Here is a 19,902-nt window from a genome sequence, read left to right as displayed (position 1 = left end):
CACTGCTCGCCACCACAAGCAAAAACAGTTTCTCTGCTGGTAACCTATTCTATTTTTTATTTTATTTTTCTATTTTCAATGTTTCGTCTCGCAAGGTGCGCAAAGAAGAGGACAAACCCTAACAACGAATGCCTTATATAAGATTTCTATTAAACCTTAAATTTTCCAAACATCTCGCATGCAGTAAATGTGGATTGAGCAAATTTTATCTCTCACCGAGTTATTATGGGAAGCTATGTCAATCCAAATTACTTAAATCTAGTGAACGGTCCAATGAGAGCTCAACACATAGCAATGTGACATATGCTAACCGATAACAATGTGAGTTGTGGCAAGACGAAACAAAAGAATATGGCAACAACAAAGACCTTTTCAAAACACAATTTTAGCTTATTCTAGCATGGCAGACAAATTAAGTCACCAATCTAGTACCTGGTTGACATGTTGAGAGGGTACTTGGTCGGCCCACTTAAATTAAATCTTAAGGTTAATATATAGGCCCATTAAAGAAGGATATGATGAATATTAATCAGGCCCACTAGCAAAACTATAGTTATTTTTTACTAATTACTCTAACCAATTATAAAGCAAAAATTCGAAATTACCAAACTAGCCTTTTTTGTAAAAGACGAAAATACCCTCGAAATTGGAACGGATATTACAATGGCTCCACCGTAATTCCTTTGGTGTGGTCATGGCGCCGTTCGCACAAAAAACGTCACCGTGCCGCGGACACATGCCACACGCGCAAATTAGGGTTTCGATATGTCAAACACTAATTTAGCTAAGGTTGTCACGCCAACCAAGCCAAGTAATGCTCCCTAGAGCATTAAGTTTGATATGGCAACTAGAGCCAATGTTGCCGAAGCCATATTTGGGTCTAACACCAATATGCCAAAATCCTAGCCTTGGACATGCTGCCAAGCCCTTAACTTTGGCCACGACGCCAAATCCTAGCTTTGGCCATGCCACAGGCGCGGCTATGCCACCATGCCACAGGTGCGGCTATGCCACCATGCCACCAGCATGTGCCTATGGCCCCACTAAGCTATTAAAAGATGCCAACGGAATGTGACCATAATCAATGGTCACCCTCTCGCATGAATTACAATCTCAGCCGTCCAAATTCGCCACAGAATTGACAGCCCCATGGCAAGTTTTAGGCGACCAGCAAGCCTAATAGCATCACACGTTATTCTCTTGCGGCAAGTCTCCTGACTTTGACTTACCACACATGGATATCTGCTACTTAGTTGGCGTACAATTAATCAAAGAAGCTAGGTCTTGTACACAAGACCCACTCAGCAATCTGTTGCACTTTTCCATACTCGAGACATCAAATATGTCACAAACTGGGGGATGCTCATCAGGGTATTGGTCTGGTGGTTTACAGCGTGCGGCGTGCAACACCCCCAGCATAAGAAAGTGTCAGGAAAATAGGGCATTTAGTGGCGGCAATAAGTAGTGAGTGTAAACAAACCCGTTCCTTCATAGTGGAAGCGTGGTTTCTGGCAGTTACACTTACTCCACTTCTCCATCACTCAATCACTCCCACTTCCTACGAGATCAGGGTGCGCACAATTATGACTTATATAAATAGGTTTTACCTATCTCGACCAAAACAACAGAAATTTGGTTAACAACAACACAAGTATCCATAAAAACACAAAAGAACTGATAGCTTACATTCCGAAAGCCAGTTCCATATTCTGATACAAGTCATAGAACAACCACACCTTTAGAGCCAACCATTCTGGTCTCAACACCTTCTTCGCTTCCCTCTCTAAAACCAACCCTTCTCCTTCACTTTGTGACCGAAGCAAGACTGGAACGACCATTTCTTGGTTTAGGCCAGGATTGTACAGATTGATCTCTCGAATCTAAAGTACTCCTGTGCAGTGCATTTGTTTAATTAGGTATAAATTCGTTTCTCATCAACACACCCAAATTTACCAAAACCGGCAGAAACAGTTTTCACCCATAAACAGCTTTGCAACCCCGTGCTTGTTAGTAGTTATTTGTTTCACTTTCACTTTCGCATCGTATTCCTCATAATACATCATTACAAACTCTTCATAAGTTTCATCCCTAAGATATTTTACGGCTCTAGCAGATAGGCCTATTGGTTTTATCTCTTTGACCAAATCCTTAATCGCGTTGAATGAATGTCTTAACTTTCCTGTACACATCACACAAAAAAATAACATGAATCAATATGTGTATCTTTCCAAGTATAATCATGTTTATCTTTTTCCAAGAACATAAACTGAATCATGCTATATAATGTGTTGTGTAACTTTAAGTTACACATGCATATAAAGTTGTACCTTTAACTTACAGACCCCATTTTTGATGTGTAACTATCAGTTACATAAGCTAAACACTATGCAAGGCTAGATACAAACCACAATACAAGTCAGTGGATTAGAATGTGTAACTTATAGTTACACGGGCTTTATTAGTATAGTTCTACAAGCAAAATTAACCACCATAACATGATATCAAAAACAAGTTACACATGCTCATCTGTATATGTAACTATTAGTTACACAATCAATATACAAACCACAACACAATCAGCGGTGAGATTTTGGTTGTGTAACTTATAGTTACACATTCCCTTGTTTGTATAGTTACACATTCACAAGTATTACATGAGAAATAAACATGAGATCAACACAATCAATTTGTTGTATAGTTTTCACATCTTAATACCTAAGGGGGATTCTTTTTTCATCTCACCATTTTAGGTCAAAAAAAATAATTGATCCTGAATCTGCAGTTGAAGTAGTAATAAAATCAAATTAGTTGATTTTAACTCAACTTAGAGTTTATAGGGTTTTAAAACAGTAACATCTCAGAAATCAAATTAGTTGTAAGAAAAAATAAAACAAAAATGAAATCCCCGAAATACAAATGAACATAGAAGATGGAGAAATACTTACATCGTAGTGATGAAGAAAGTTGAATAAAGTAGGATCTGCTTAACCAGCAGACTAAACACCGATAGCTCCAGAACGAGATCTACACCGGCAGGACTCCGTCTGGTCACATGGAACAACGAAAAATAACTACAGAACCGAAATCAAGAACTAAATCAAAACATCAATTACAAAATCAAAACATGAATCATGTGAAATCCAAACCTAAAAGCAGAGAGAAAAAGGAGAAGATCGAAAACAGATGCAAACCTCTCTTCTTCTTCTTTCTTTGGCTTCTTCTTCTTATTTCTTCACCTTCTTATTCTTTCTTCTCAGCAAACAGATCGAAAATATATTGTATTTTCTGGGGTTTTTGGATCTGAAAGTTTTTGGTTTTTCGATTTGAATTTTTTTTTCTCTGCACTTCTCTCTCTCTCTCCAAAATAGTCGAATGTGGTGGTTGTGAAGAAAAAGGTAGGTCTAGACATATAAATACCGAAGGTTAATTTGGTCATTTCAGCTTCTATTAAATTTTATTTTTAATTCGGGTCCTGATTTTAAAACTCTTTTAACTAGGGGCCTCATATTATGGGTTATCCATGGGTGGGGCCTTAGCCTAAAAATCCCATCTAGGTATCAGTCGGACCCGGGTATCATTGGGTATTTTTTTTAATAAACTACCAAATTGTTTATTAATTAAAATTATTGGGTAATGAATCCAAATTATTTGTTTCTTAATTGGGTACTGAAAACTATCAAATTGTTTGTTTCTTAATATTTATTTACTTTTGTTTGGATCCAAATTATTTTTATGCAAATTTATTATTATATGTTTATTATGTTTTAAATAAAGATTAAATGTAAGGAAAAATGAAAAATGGGAAAAAAAATAAAGTCGAAGCTATACTTTGAAATTTACTAAAGGGAGAAATAAACGGGTATCCAATACCCGCTGATATACTCGATTGATTGACATCGACCTGACGAGATTGTTCGATCATGGACCTATTCTGATATGTCGAGTATTTGAAAGGAAATCAGATATTATTGAGTTTAGTAGAATACTCATTCCTAATCTACCATGTCATGAACTGTCGAATGACAAAGTTAATTAGAGTATCGGTATGTATTGGACTCGATGGTCGTCAAATATTGGACGGTCGACCAAGTGGATGGTTGTCCAGATCATGTTGCTCCTTGGACAGTCGAGCAACAAAATGTTGGTAGCAGGACCTAATATTTAAATATTATATGAAATATTGATAGTTGGATCAACATGGAAATTATTGATGTTTATAAGAATTATCATAAGTGAAACCCCAATTTCAGGAACCCCTGGATCGGAGAGATGTCCAATATGAGTAGAGATATTAACCAACCAATAGGTATAAGAACCGTCCATTGGTGGTGGAGAGAACGGTTGAGCGGTGTATGGAGGATTGTCCAACTGGTGGAAAAGGATACACCAAAAAATGGAGAATTATCCAAGATAGATTAAGGAGTATGTGACCGGACGGCTATGATGGCCAAGTGGACCGTCCAGGTCTGGCCATGGTGGTGCACAGGCTACCATGCCAACGACCGTCCATTCCTGAGAATTTTTGGTGTTTTTGTTGGATGTTTGTGCAATATTTTATATTTTCCGAAGAGTTTGATTTTGACAGAAACTCTCAATTTTTACAGGAATTAGCAAGTACGGCTTTTGCTCATGCGTCCAATACTTTAGAATATTAAAATAATGATTGGTGAGAAGGCATGATGGTCGTCGGATCATTTGATTTTGTAGGCTTTTGGAGAATTGGGCAATATTTGAAGAAATATGGAAAACTAAGAGTTTGCACGAATGTGGAAAATCAAGAGTTGTGGAATAATAAGAAAATAAGCAAAAGTGAGGAGGCGTAGGACCAGCATGGTCGGCGATCCCGGTCTCGTGCGTCTATTTTCTTTTTTATTTCATTTTATTTTCCTTTTCCTATTTTGCATAGCTCTCCATACATCCACATTCGTCCATATTTTTGGATGCTCGTTCGTGCAGTATTACTAAGTACACCCGCACCATTTTCTCGTGGCTTACTCGTTTGTGGCCCATATTCCTGAAAGATGAATATCTATTACACTAAGACTGAAATATTATGATGAAAATAAAATATTTTCTAGGAATTCAATTGGTGAATATTGCACTAGAATTAATTAATTGATGGCTCTATACTAGCTAGGAGCATTATATTTATTCGAGAATCGAGGTATGAGATAATCGAAGCATCATACTCGTTCTGAATGTTTATTCTGCATAATCAGGTTACATTTGCGACATCGTGAAGACGTTATTGCTCTATGGTAGTGGTCAATCCGTCCAACCATTCTCGAATTTATATAGAAGTGTGTTTTGGAATTGCTCAGTATAAATGATGAAATATGCAGAATATTGAAAGCTCAGCCTGAGAGGCTTTAATAATTACATAGTCATGCATGCTATGAAAAGCTACACACTCAGTCAGAAATCATCGTGACATGAGTTTTCATGTATAAATTTTAAAATATGAATATCATACATTCGTATGCAGGTAGGTCAGAAATAAAAAAAATTAGGATTTTACAATTTCCTTTGTCAATAAACCACCATCAACAGATGCATAAAAAAATAGCAGACTATGTTGATAACGTAATGGTAAAATCTAAAACCAGAGCAGCTCACCTGGATGTTTTACAACAAGTCTTTGAAAGATACCGTGAATATTAGTTAAAGATGAATCTGCTCTTAAATGAGCCTTTGGTGTTCCTCCGGGAAGTTCCTTGGGTTTCAGGTAACCACGATAGGAATCAAAGTATATCCGACCAAAATGCAAGCTATCACCACTATGTCACCGCCACAAACCGCGACAGATCTTCAAAGCTTCATGGGGAAGGTATCATACATCCGATGTTTTATTCCGGGCTTGGCCCGAGTTGTTGATTCATTCATGCCTCTACTGAAGAAGGAAACGAAGTTAATCCGGTTCTCTACACGATAAGAAGTGTTTCAGAAAATTCAACAATCGTTGTTATCACCCGCTGTCATGAAGTTTCCAACTTCATGTAAACCACTACTCATGTACACGGCCTTCAGAGACATTGCCATAGAGGAACTACTGGCTCAGGAAGACGACGTATGGACTGAATATCCCATAAATTACCTCAGCCGCACATTAAGATACACGGATCTACGATATCCCAAGGTCGAAAGAGTGTGTTTGTCACTAGTTCATGTTATTAATAAGTTTCGACATTATGATGTTGATGGGATGACCCCATAAGTTTCTATTGTCAAAGCCACCACTCATCGGAAGAACGGAAAAATTGCTACTTCAGATGTCAGAGTTTGATATATCTTACATATCCCCAAAAGCTATAAAGGGGAAAGTAGACGCAGATTTGCTCGCAAACTTCCCAAGGGAAGTTGATACCACAACACATGAAGACCAACCTGGAGAACTCCCAGAGGTTTCATTTGTCGAGAAAGAAGTTTGGCTATTATACTTCGATGGATCTGCCACCCCCACCAACAATACCGAAGAATCAAGAGTCGTGCTAGTTTCACCGACCGGAAAAGTCTTTTCGCGTTCGTTTAAACTAGACTACAAATGCATCAATAACTCTACCGAGTATGAGGCTTTCTTATTAGGGTTATCATTAGCAAAAAAAGCTGGTATCGTGCGTTTTGAAATAAGAGGGGACTCAAAGTTGCTAGTGACTTAAAATGGAATATATTCTCTCAAGGAGGCAAGCCAGGATCCATACATGACTGAGGCGCAAAGGTTGCCGTCTCACTTTGCTGAAGCGATGGTCGTACACACGGGATGTGCCAACAAATGACATGATGTTTCCCTAGCAACCCTAGTCTCCAAGATGAAATTTGAAGATATGGAGACGACCCTCATAGTAAGAAAATGTACCATACCTTCGACCTGAATAAAATAATACGAGGAACAAGTAAATGACTGGAGGACACCTATCATTCAATAGATCAGCAACTCGCATAACCAAGAAAAGGTCAGTCTCAAAGACTTAAAAAACTTCGTATGGTTTCATGGGATATTGTATCATAGAAACCTAAATGGGTCCCTGGCGAGATGTTTGGGAGATGATACACCGCCTTACGTATGGGTAGACGTTAATGATAACCCTGTATAGATGTATCCAACGTCTCGGGTATTACTGGACGACCATGGAAACCTAATATCGAGTATTGCACGGGTCTTGCTATAATTGTCAGGTACCACCACAATAATCTGAGATGTTAACTGTACAATATGTTGGGGACTAGCGAGACCCCTCTATTAAATATTTCTGAGATAATATCTTACCTCAGGAAAAGTGAGAAGCAGCATGTTTGATTCAAAAGGCCAAAAAATTCATTTTCCACGAAGGGGTGTATGTTATATTGAAAGAGCTTCAGTGGAGATTTTTTTCTGTGATGCCTAGCCGAGAATGATATTCAAGCCGTCCTAGAAGGAAACGCATAAAGGCGAACACCAAAGCAAGAGAAGTATTATTGGCCAACCATGGAAGATGACACGACTTTATTGTTCAAATATGTCATCAGTGTCGGATCCATGGGAATCTCATTCATACTCATTGTCTTCCTCTCCACCCAGTAAGCAGTCCTTGGTCGTTCTACAGCTGGGGACTGGATCTTATTGGAAAAATCAATCCAGCTTCATCAAAACAACACGAGTATATCCTTAACTCCACAGAGTATTTCACCAAGTAGGTTGAAGTGATACCTCTCGGAAGCACGACCGAGGAAACGATAGCCACATCATATGTAGATTCGAGATACCAAAGCACATAGTCACAGACAATGGTACTCCTTTAGCGAACAAAAATTTCTGAGAATTAATCTAAGAGTATGGTATCAAGCAGATATTCTCCACCCAATACTATGCACAAGGAAATGGGAAAGCTCAAAGCACCAACAAGACTTTAATCTGGATCTTGAGTCGCATTGTGTATGATCATCCAAGAACATGTCATGAGAAATTTCCTATAACATTATGGGCATATTGCAATTCTTCAAGGAGCTTCACTGGCACCTCACCATACTCGCTCGTTTATGGAGCAGATGTTATCCTCCCCCTAGAAATCAAGATCCCATCAGCCAAGATCGCGGTAGCAAGGTGTAATTCATTGGGACAATTTCGAGATACTCAACTCTCGGATAAAGGAATTGGATATTCTTGAATTCAAACGAGACAAGGCGTAAAAGTGTACAGAAATTTATCAACAAAGGGTTTCTAGAGCATATAACAAAGCAGTGAAGCCACGAATGTTCTAGGTATGAGATCTAGTTCTTAAGACATCTAAGCACATTCAACACGATATGTCTGCCTCAGAATTTTCGCCGACTTGGGAGGGTCCTTACGTGATCTCGAACGCGATGAGTATATTTGTTCTTGCTGACACAATGAACAAGAAAGTTCCTAACATGTTGGTTAAAGAAAAAATTTATAATCATAACAGAACCTGGAATCTAACTTCCATTGAGAATTTCATTTCTTCGCAGGTGGCAGAGGAGATCAAGGCCAAGCCCATTGGGAGTGATATTGTCAATGAAGATCAGTGGGTGTGGTCTTACATCACAAGTAAAATGTCTTTGTTATAGAGGCCTATAATTTTCTAATTTCAAATAAGATGGGTAACATATTTCCTAATGTTGACTGAAGGTATCTGTGGAAGCTTAAGTGCCCACAAAAAAATAATATCTTTCTTATGACTTTTGTGCCACAACACTCAATCTTAATGAGTTGTTTTATCGAAAAGGAATTACCTCTCACCCTTGATGCAATTTTTGTAATAAGGATTTTGAAACTTCATACCATCTGCTTTTTGGTTGCAGTGCAGTTTGACCGATGTGGAGGAACGAATGGATTTGGTTCAGACCAACCATTGATTATATATCTTCTACTGTGCTCAAAAACATGTGAAGATTCAAAGGATATTTGGCAAAGTGGACTTGATGTACATTCTACCCTTTGTGTTTTGGTCCATTTTTAATGTGAGAATGAGTTGGTGATAAGTGTATAATTCATATGATTTTAGTATCCATTCCATACTTGTTTTAGTTATTATTCTTGCATGTATTCGTACTAGTACTATTGTTTTCTCTTATTTGCCTCTAATAGGTGAATCATCCAAAAATGAGCTACAAAGTCCTTAAAAGAGTTAAGAAGAGAAGTATTCCAAGTGCCCAAGTCCAAGAGAAGTTGAAGAAGTGCGACGAAAAGGAGCAAAACGCTCAAAATCAAGAGATGGGCCAAAGACCGATCTTAACTCATTCAAATTAAGGATTTCTCATCACCATATTGAAGAGAATTGAAATAAGAAAAGAATTCAAAAATAATGAGGTCATTCCGAGTTCGGACGAAGAAGTTGTGACCAAAACAAGTTTTTTATCCAATACCGAAGACAAGCAAGTATGCAAACGGGTACGCATACTTAATTCCGAAAATTTCTGCTAGAATTTGAGGTACGCATACCGGTACACATACTTAGCAAGTATGCAAAGGAGTATGCATACTTGTGAAGGTCTAAGGTCACGTTTGGGGTCGTTATTTCGTATTTTCGGGTCGGGTTCTTAAATCGAACTAGATAATTGATGGCCAAGCAATGTAAACCTATAAAAATAGGTATTAGGCCTTTCACATATCTCATATCACAAGTTATACATCAAAAACCTAGGGTTTACCCCTTTATGGGGAAACCGCCATTATTCATCTTCTTTGCAATATGAGTAGCTAAATCCTTTGTTGATTAAGGATGAATTCAATGTTCTAAGCGTGAAGCTTTATTAATAATACAAATCTCTTTGAGGTTTTAATCATCATCATTTTTTTTTTCATTATATCTAGGTTTTATGATTGATTCTTAGATTGGTTTGGGTGCGCAACCAGATTAGTCTATTTATCATTCTATTGCTAGTAGTGAGTTGAGCGGTCCGTAATTGTAGTTAATCTCCTACACAAGTAGAAAACATGAGACCTTGCAGAGGGATTTTGTAAAACAATAATGTGTGGAAACAACACCAGTAAGTGAACCGAGCGTACTGAGTTTAACTGCTGGGATCAAACCTAAATTCACAAACCCTAAAGCGTTCGATTGAGTTACACCTTGTAAGCGTACCTCAAGGCGGCTCAGTTGGATAGAATCCGATGACTAAGCGTACCTGTTATCCGGTGGTACAAGGAGTTTTGGGGATAGCTAAGCGTACCTGCTATTCTACGGTTGGTGATGAATGGTTCTAACGAAAGATAGATAAGTATTCTAATCCTGTTAACGCTTGGTAATGGCGAAGGATGCCTTGATTATATCTTTCTTCTTTATTGTCTTTATATTTACCCATAAACCAATCCCCCTTTGTTATTTAATTTATCTTGCTGATCAAATAACTTATCAATTACACAGCTTTCTGTGGGAACGATCTCTTACTACCGCTATATTACCAGTTAATTAGTGGGAAATATCTTTATTAATTTGTTGCATTAACGACACACATCAAATTTTGGCGCCGCCGCTGGGGAGAAGTTGCTAATTGATTTGTTATTTGTTTAGCTTGTTTAGATTTTTGTTTTATTTTCTCTTTTGCTCTTGTGAGTGGTCATGTTTCCTTACGGAAATAAAATGTACGGAGCATAAGATTACAAATACAACAGTGGTAATCAATATGGTTTTCAATCTCATTCATATGATAACTACCAACCATCCTATGGGTATAATCAAAACCAATGTGTTGGCTATGATCAATATCCCACGGAACCTTACCGATATTCTCATACATGTCAACAACCTTATGACGGGTATGTAAGTGAGCAACCACAAGGATGGGAAGATAGTGATGTTTCTAACAAGTTTTCTAGTCTGATTGATATGATGCAGAAATATATAGATAAAATTTACCAGCATATTCAAAAGATGGATGAGTGCGACCAGGCTAGGGAAAGTTGAAGGAGTCAAATTGCTCAACTCAGTAAGAATAGTTACGAAGAAGAAGTTTGGCCTCAAAACCAAACCAATTCTGAAATCTCTAAGAACGACAAAGAATATTTTGAAGATGAGAAACCTTTGGAAAGCCTTTGTAACAGTGATGAAGTTATTCAAGCTCCGGATCTAAATAATGATCATTCGCCTATTCAAAAGGAGGAGCCTTGGTATGAACGAACCATTGTTATGAATGGTGTGACATACTCAAATGCATATCAACGTTACAATGAATATCCATATTACAATGTTTTTAGGCCGGTTGATTTGCAAGAAGTAGACCCGATTATTCCCTCAACGAAAACTCATACAGAATACCCCAAAATTTATACTGAAGAATTCATGAGAGCGGAATTTGATTCAGATGACGAGAGTGTTGAAAAAATTGAGATTGAGAATGAAACCAAATTGATTGAAGTCGTGGAAGACCCAATTGAGATAGATAATAATAGTTTGATAGAGGACCACGATATACTTGAGGTAAATAATTCACTGTTAATTAAGAAAGATGAGGATCTGAAACAAGGTTTGTCTAATCCTTTGCATAATTCTATATCTATTGATTCTTTTCCTCTAATCGAAGTAGCTTCTCAAAGAGTTGTTAACCCAACTTTTAAAAAAATACCTCATTTAGGATTGGAGTTGTGTGCTTCCAAAGTTTTAACGGATTATTTTGCTTCTAAGTATCCACCATTTGATGTGTTTGATTCGAATATTGTGCAGGTTCACCAAACTGGGGAACCTTTTGAAGTTCCCGAATTCTATATACTCTATCCACTTCCGAGTGTGAAAGAACTAAGTGTGGGGGAAACTTCAATAAAGTGATAGCTTCAATATTTATATTTTGTGCTAATGGTTTTGTGAAGCTTGATAAACGCATTTATGTGTCTATTTTGTTCTCAATTCCGTATAATGTTAGTATTCGATTTTGTGCTTATTTTGTTATTTTATATATTTGTAGGTGTTTATGGTGAAATAATCTTTTACGAAGAAATTGGCTCTAAAAGTGGCATTTAAACCTGCGGAGAAAAGTACTAAAGGCACCCCAACTTTGGCTAAGGGCATCCCGAAATGTGTTAAAAACGCCCCAGGAGAAGTGTTGAAAAACACCCAAGGAATTCGTTAAAGACACCCCGAAAATTACTAAGGGGCACTATGTTTGCTAAAGGGACACCGGATCTGGATAAGGGGAGGTCATCTTCTTCGTTTGAATTTCATATTTTGGCGGGAAAACTTGTTTTCAACCGCAGCAGATTAGGGTTCGAAAATTGAATGGGTTTTTCTGAGACTCAATGGCTGAAATCAAGTGGGTTTGTTTTCAACCGCAGGGAGATAGATATTCACGGGAGTTTCAGGCGAAATTCAGAGGAGTTTTAATCGGATTAAATTGTTGGATTGGACTGGGGTTGTCCTGTCACGGTAAAACAGGCCTGGTATAGGAGTTTAAATTGATTAACTTGGGCTGAATCATCGATGGGAGCAAAACAGGGGACGCGTATTAACGGAAGACGTAAAACACGGGATTTCTTGTGATTGTGTATGACCGAGACGAGCCGGGAGAGTTGGATCTAGTGTTTGTTGCGTGGAAGAGCTAAATAAGGATAATTGATAGTCAGCAAATACGTGAAGAAGGAAAAACAGGAAATTATTCCCGTGATGCTCTTAAAAAGGAAAGAAGATATTTTGAATTTACTGCGAGGATTCGAGGCTTCTTTTGAGTATAAAATAGGTGCTTGGACAACAAAAAGGGGCTATCGAGAGTTTGGGATTAAGATAGAGAAGATTGATGAGCTGCATAGTTGAAGAAAAGAGCTGCAGGAAAAGTTTCTGCTGCTGCAGAAACTCAAGAACACGAAGAACAAATAGCATCAGAACTGTCGTTTATTTTACTGCACTTCTGTGTTATCGTTTTTTCTAACAGTATATTGCAACATTTATAAGCGTTGCAAATCCGCTGTAATATTATTATTCTTCAATAAAACACCTTTTTGAGCCATGAATCAGTCTTTTGAGTGTGTTTTGAGCATGAGGAGCTAAACCCCATCACTGGGATGACGGAGGAAGCCAATTCTCAACACTATGGTAATTTTATTAAATTATTTTTATGACTTTTGCATTAATATAATTTGAATTATGATTTTAAATTAATTAGTTGTCATTTAGTTTGATGGGTTATGCTTAGCTTAGGTGTTTTGATAACTCATGCTTACCATTTACAATTAATGTTTTATAAAATCTACCTTGGCAAAGATTTAGAGTCAATAGTTATCATTTTTGGAGCTATAATTGTCAAATAATTAATAATTGAACCATAAGAACATGAGTTTGGTGAAATCCCGAGTCCTAGTAGCTCTTAATCTTGTTACTTTCTTTTGCATATTTTTGCTAGTTTTAATATTTTCTTTTATTAAGTCTAAAATCAGTATCTTCCCAAGTCCGAGAAACGAATTCCCTACTCATCACTTGTAAAAATTACATCAGTTTTTGGCGTCGCCGACGCGGACTTGCCTTTAGGTTAGGTTTTAGATTTTTATTAATTAATTAATTTATTAATTATCAACACTATGGTAATTTTATTAAATTCTTTTTATGACTTTTGCATTAATATAATTTGAATTATGATTTTAAATTAATTAGTTGTCATTTAGTTTGATGGGTTATGCTTAGCTTAGGTGTTTTGATAATTCATGCTTACCATTTACAATTAATGTTTTATAAAATCTACCTTGGCAAAGATTTAGAGTCAATAGTTATCATTTTTGGAGCTATAATTGTCAAATAATTAATAATTGAACCATAAGAACATGAGTTTGGTGAAATCCCGAGTCCTAGTAACTCTTAATCTTGTTAATTTCTTTTGCATATTTTTGCTAGTTTTAATATTTTCTTTTATTAAGTCTAAAATCAGTATCTTCCCAAGTCCGAGAAACGAATTCCCTACTCATCACTTGTAAAAATTACATCAGTTTTTGGCGTCGCCGACGCGGACTTGCCTTTAGGTTAGGTTTTAGATTTTTATTAATTAATTTATTTTCTGTTTAGTTTGATTTGATTTTATTTGATTTTCTTCGATTTTACTTTGGGTATAGTCTTGTCTTTGTTGTGCAGGTTATATTTCGTATTTATTGTGGATTTGCCTACCAAAAAGGTTAGTAGCGTACTCAAGATTTTATTTTTGTAAATAAGGTAGTATTAGTTTTTTTTTATTTGTACATAATTCTTTTATTTCTTTCTTTGTAAATATTTTATTTCGTTTTTTATTTGAAAAATAAATAAATTAAAAATACACGTGCACACACCAATTGCATTTCCACCTGGCACCGATTTTAGGAAAACACGTGGTTTAGTACGGTGAACCCTCTGGGCGTTATCATCCGAAATACCACAAGTCTTAGCCACGTACCGTTGACCAGTCTTTGACTGTAGGTATATATTGCTAAAGGTAACCCAAGCTTACCTAAATTAGTGAACCCCAACATTTGCATGTGCACAAATTTTTGGTTACCACTAGTGTCTCTGCTGAAGTGCTTGCGCCAAGAGTTTTGAAGGTACTTCTCACAGGTTCCATGGGCTGACGCGATTCTTGTGGTAGTCGTTCTGTTAGCGTCTTAAGGAAAGTAAGTACCTCTTTCTGAGTCGAAGGCATGTTTGTCTGAGCCTTAGCGAGAATTTCTTGTCTCTCCATCAAATCAACAATGGTAATAGGGGGTTGGCCTCCTCGGATTCCTCCATCCCCTCGTCCTGACGGGGGAGTAGCAGCTGCTCTGGTGACGACTGGAGGCGTTACACTTGAAGAAATGTTGGGGTTTGCAGCTGCTCTGGCTCTGGTGATGGGAGGTGTTACTGAGGGAATCTCTGCCCCGCTGGTGTTGGTGGTAGAGTGCGTAGTTCCACGAGATGCATTGATGATCGTATTGACGGGCTGTACAGTAGCGCCACTGACAGAAACATCAACGCAGAGAATGTTGTCAGTGCTAGTTCCATCGGAATTGGTTGCTAATCCAGACCTAAGATCCACCATTTTGAATTTTGAGAAAATTGAAATGAAATTGAAAAACTGATCTTGCGACCGAGAGATTAATCTCCCACTGTGGTCGCCAGTTGTTTATGGGTAAAAACTGATTCTGCTGTTTTTGGTAATTTGGGGTGTGTTGAATGAGAAACGAATCTAAACCCTAAACAAATGCACTGCACGAGAATGCTTTTAGGTTCGAGAAATCAATCTGTAAGACTCTGGCCTAAACCAAGAAATGGCCGTTCAGATTCAATTCGGTCACAAGGTGAAGGAGAAAGGTTGATCTTAGGGAGGGGAGCGGAGAAGGTGTTTGAGATCAGAATGTTGAACTATGAAGGTGTGGCTGTCTATGACTTGCGTATCAGAAAATGGTTTATGGCTACTTGTGTTGATAACACTTGTGTCTTTTTTTTGAATAGGTTGAAAACCTATTTATACAAGTCATTGAGCGCACCTTGATCTCTTAGGAAGTGGAGGAAGTGAAGTAGTGGAGAAGTGGGTTTTTGTTCGGAAGGTAGTGATCATCGTGTTTTCGTTGTGAGGGAAAACTGATCACACGATTCTTCCACCACTCTCATTACTGATAACCGTCTGCCTTTCCTGACACATTCTCGTAATGGACGCATTGCACGTTGTGATAATGTTTTTGATTGTCGTTGTTTTTATAGTAAATAGGATTCGAACTCTAAGACTTGTTAAGATTAATTTTAAAGGAATAAAATAGAGAGTTATTGGGTCTAGGATTCGGCCAAACTCATATCAATAGGTTCAATTATTCATTCTCAAACAATTATTGCTCGACAAATAAAACAACATCGACTCTTATTCTTGCCAAGGTAGATTTTCCAAACATTAGTTATAAATCGTAAGCATGGGACATCAAACATCTAAGCAAGCATGACCCATCTAATAAAATAATAACTAATTTTTTCAAATCATAATTCTATTTTAATTAAGTGCAAAAGTAAAATAGAAAATAAAACAAATTCACCCATGTATGAAGTCCGGCTTCCTCCGTCGACCCAGTGTTGGGGTCTAGCTTCTCATGATGAAAACACACTCAAAAAATATAATTAATAGCTCAAATGGTGTTTACAATGGTGAAAATGAAGAAAAATTAAACGCAACAATTTTTTTTAAGACCCGCTACATTGTTGGTCATATAATGCAAGAACAAAGAAAAGACCCGCTACACAGCTGGTCATAACCCTAACAATCATTTTTTTTTTTGGAGACCCGCTACACAATTGGTCATAACATGCAAGGAAATTCCTGAAAAAGAAAAGTAAAACGTTAACCACTCCCCCACACTTAAACATTACATTGTCCTCAATGTAATTGAGTCATCCAATGCAAAATTTAAGATGGGAAATCCATAAGATGAAAAAAGTAAACGAAAATATAAAAATAAAAATAAAATAAAATACACCTACTGGAATGTACAAAAAAGGATCCCCAAAAATTAACAACCTGAAAATTTGGGGATCGACCCAAAATACAACATTTGTAAATGACAGTTTCACATTTATGTTATAACGATGCGGAGACACTGAAACTATCAAAAATAAAGATTTACCCCTAAATCAAGTTTTTACTGCACAAGGAAGTGTGTAAAGAACAAAATATGGGGATACTATTGGGACTGGGAAATTGTCAATTGGCTCATGCACGGTATTAGAAACAGGGACGTCCTCTGGGTATTTGGATGCAAAGTATTCCAACAAAATTTTTGAAGCACATAATTCTAACCCTAAATTAGGTAACTTTTGGAAGTTTAGGGGACTAAAAACAACCTCTAAGTTGGGTGAAAGATCTTGCGAGATAGGTTCTTCTAATAAATTAGACGAATCATCTACACAATCATTCACAGGGTCATCTATATATTCAGTATGGGACAGAGAGTCACTACATGATTCATCATCATCATCAACAAATAATCTTTGACATTCAAGAACTCTCAATCTTTGTTCCAAACTAGGTGGTGTGTGTTTATAATACTTCTCGTATATCTCTAAAGGAGATTCTTCACTTACCGCATGTGGATCAAAAACTCCATACCGTTGCCTATGCATGTATTCACCAAGCGTCATCGCAGATGAGGTTTCCTGATAATTTGAATTTCTACGCATATATTCCGCCAGCGTCATCGTAGATGGCGTCTCCTCAGAAGAAGTCATCATCCTCAAAAAGTCCTTGAAAACAAATACAAAAAGAAACGCATAAAAAGGAAAAAAATCTAAAATGAAATTAAAATACTGTACAAAACAAAGAAAAATAAACCTAAAAATTAATCTAAATACAAATCCGCGTCGGCGGTGCCAAAATGATAATCGAATTTTATATAGTGGTAAATAGAGTTGTCGTTCACTCGGACTTGATGAATTGATTTTAAGAATTAATAAACTAAAAGAAAACAAAAAATATACACAAAATATTGCCACAGGATGAAGAGTGTTACTGGGACTAGGATTTCGTCGAATTCATAACATAGGGTTCAATTTATTTATTCTCAACAATTAAATCTCAATGAATAAAATTAACATGGACTCTGGTTTTTCCAAGGTAGATTCTCAAAAGATTAGTTGTAAATCCCAAGCATGATGTATCAAAACATTTAAGCTAAGCATACCTCATCAAATTAAATGACAACCAACTAATTCAAATCATATTTCAATTAAAATTAATGCAAAAGTCTTAAAAAGAATTAAATAATTTTACCCATGTATGAAATTCGTCTTCCTCCGTCGTCCCAGTGTCGGGGTTTAGCTCATCACGTCGAAAACACACTTAAAATATTTATTCATGGCTCAAAAAGTGTTTACAAGATGATGAAATGTAATGAGAAGAATAAAACAATGATTTTGCTCTCCCAAAACTCCCCTCTCTCCCTCCCCTGTTTGGTCCTATTAGCACCCTATTTATACACAACAACCCATTACTCAAACATCTTTTCAAAATATTCTTCCATAACTCCACCAGATCTTCTCTTTGATGAAAGATACCTCAGGAATAATTTCTTTCTCCATTATCACACATCTTCCTCTATTTGCTAGAATAAAATCCTGGGGATATTATAATTTTTTTTATTTATAAATAAAACCACAGATTTTCTTTCTCCTTTTCAATAAAAACAAACTCATCAATATATTATATCTTTTAACTTCAAGATATGAAAACTTCTTGTATAATAGGCAACAAGATATCTTTGCCTTAAATCTTTGAGATTTCCCATAAATTATGTGAATCTGTTTCAAATGAAGAAGAAGAGGGTGCCTCTATCCATTTGTTCATTTGTTGGGTGTCTTTAACAAGTTGGGTGACCGTATCTGAAATGATGGGTGCCTTTATCAGTTCCTCTAACTACTTTTAACACTTTTTTCGATCTATTTTTTCCAAAAGAGCTTATTTCCTTGAAAAGACTTAAAACAAGTTTATTAGTGATAAAATGAGTCCCAGCTAATGTATTTATGGGTGAAAATGCGTCGCACTTTCGTGCTTATCACGCTGCACACTGTAAACCGCCAGACCAATACCCTAGTAAGCATCCCCCAATTTATGACATGTTTGATGTCTCGAATAAGTGGGTCATGGGACCCGTCGTGGAGAATAGCATGGTGCTATTAGGTGAAACAACTAAGTTGTTTATGAGGTCAATATAAGATATTGTATGTATTCGATGCATGTGAAACATCGCAATTAAGCATCTCGAACTAATCGATGTGTATGATGCATCACTGTTCTAGAGCCTGATTGTATAAGTCGCGGATAAGCGTCTTAAAAGTGGAAGCATGATCGACCACATTTGGGTGATCGTCTGGTGGCTTTAGAGACACGCCATTACTTGGACGATCACTTCATGCGGAAGAAAGATGGTCGGTCTTCATAATGTTGCTTCGCTTGCTTTCTAAAAATAAATTTATACCATCCAACTAGGCTGGCAAAGTTGGATGGTCGTGATCATTTGCGGACATTGACGCAACTTTAGGGTTTAGGAGGCCGTGCGGCCAACCCCTCTTTGGGCGTGCGTTTCGAGGCATTGAGCCCTAGATTACGTAGGCCGGTCAATCACATTTAAAGCTGGGTCTACAATGATCATGTTGACATCTTCGGGGCCATTTAAGATTAAATCTAAGCCACTCAAATCAGCTGGTGAAGATGAGTGGTCGAGATCGATTTGCGGCAGTAATGTGTTGCCGCAAAGTGATTTTAGGTTTTTGAAAATAGCGCAAACACCCATGTTTGGGCCGGCGGTTTTATGTGTTTTGGACTTGCTATGAGCAAGTCAATCGGCCACATGTGGAGTTGGTTCGATGATTAACGCGTTGACATCTCCTTGATCGTTTGAAACACGATCTAAGCCATCCAACTAGGCTGGCAAAGTTGGACGGATACGATCGATTAGCGGCAGTTGTTTAACGCCGCTTATTCAATTTAGGGTTTTCAAGGTTGCGCGATCATCCTAGTTCAATCGAACGATTTGGTGTGTCACTTCCTCGAGTAAGTCGATCAAGTGAGGATAAAATTGGGTCGGTGGTGGACCCATGCGTACTCCCTTGACTGTCTGAAACGCGATCTAAGCCGTATAATTAGGCTAGCCAAGTTGGACGAACACGATCGATTCGTGACAGTTTTAAGCTGCTGCAACCCGAATCCTTTCGAATACAACGTTCCTGCTCGAGTTTATGCAAGCGGTCGAGCACCCTATAGGCTTACTGTAGGCAAGTCGATCGTCCAAGGGGAAAGTGGGGCCTCCAAGGACCATGCTGACACTTCTTTAATCATTTGTAGGAAGATCTAAGTCGTCCAACTAGGCTGGCAAAGTTGGACGGTTGCGACATTTTTTGAGACTGTTTTAGACAATTTAGCTCATTCGAGCTTCTTTCAATAACAAGATTAACCTGTTTAGGATTAGCGTTCGGCAACACTAGAACGTGTTGAAGCAAAGTCCGGTTG

This window comes from Papaver somniferum, chromosome 7 (assembly GCF_003573695.1).
Source record: "Papaver somniferum cultivar HN1 chromosome 7, ASM357369v1, whole genome shotgun sequence".
NCBI classification, from domain to species: Eukaryota; Viridiplantae; Streptophyta; class Magnoliopsida; order Ranunculales; family Papaveraceae; genus Papaver; species Papaver somniferum.
Note: the sequence above shows the minus strand (reverse complement) of the source record.